This window comes from Scylla paramamosain, chromosome 14 (assembly GCF_035594125.1).
Source record: "Scylla paramamosain isolate STU-SP2022 chromosome 14, ASM3559412v1, whole genome shotgun sequence".
In the NCBI taxonomy this organism is placed as follows: domain Eukaryota; kingdom Metazoa; phylum Arthropoda; class Malacostraca; order Decapoda; family Portunidae; genus Scylla; species Scylla paramamosain.
Window position 1 is genome coordinate 18,559,923 of NC_087164.1, and position 1,215 is coordinate 18,561,137.

Here is a 1,215-nt window from a genome sequence, read left to right on the forward strand (position 1 = left end):
AGTAAGTGTTATATGCACCTACGTATTCTACTTCCCTCTCTTTTATTTCTACTCTCCTGCTCTGAATTTAAGGGTAAACGTGGTGTTCTGTGTCTTGTCATATTACCTGGAAGCTGCTTCACTTGTGTTCTCTTTCATATTTGCGATACATTTACTGAGTCCCGGCTGAAAACAAAATCGTTAATGTTAGGTTTATGTATCTCTCTCTCTCTCTCTCTCTCTCTCTCTCTCTCTCTCTCTCTCTCTCCTCTCTCTCTCTCTCTCTCTCTCTCTCTCTCTCTCTCTCTCTCTCTCTCTCTCTCTCTCTCTCTCTCTCTCTCAAAGATTGCCTCACTTACTCCTTCTAGTTTCTTGTACCTTCCCTTTTTTCTTACGAGGTGTGTCATTAAAGTTCCAGGACTGGTGTCCTAAAAGATGAATTTCAAACCCAAGCCACAAACCACCATATTTCCCCTTCAAAGTAATCCTTCTGGAGTATACAACTGCGCTCCCAACCCTCTACAGTCACTAATCTTTTTCTTACGTGCTTTTAAAATCATGTCCTCTGTTGCAGGTCGTTTAACAATGAGCGCTGAACAGCGAACAAACTTGAAGTTTTTGGTGTGCAGTTGGGGGAAAACGCCGTCAGAAGCACTGGGTATGCTGCAAAAAGTGTACGGGGATGAGACAATGTCACGCTCACGTGTTTTTGAGTGGTGCAAGAGGTTCAAAGAGGGCCGGGAGGACGTGGAAGATGACCCCAGGAGTGGAAAGACCCTCAACGAGCAGGAATGAGGCCAATGTTGAGCGTGTCAAGCAGATGGTGCGTGACGATCGTCGGTTGACTGTTCGAAAGATCGCAGATGAGCTTGGCATGAACCACAACAGCGTGTGGAAGATTATCACTGAAGATCTGGGCATGCGGAAAGTCTGTGCGAAGATGGTGCCGAGACTCCTGAACGATGACCAGAAGGGACGACGCATGCAGGTGTGTCCAGGACATCCTCGAGCGTCTGGAAACTGAACCAGACTTGCTCAGGAGAGTCATCAACGGCGATGAGTCCTGGGTATTTGAGTACGACCCGGAGACCAAACGCCAGAGCCTTCAATGGAAGAGTCCGGCGTCGCCACGGCCGAAGAAAGCAAGGCAGTCCAGGTCCAGCTTCAAGGTCATGTTGATCGCTTTCTTCGATGTGAGGGGCATCGTCCACTGCGAGTTCTTGCCACAGGGCCAGA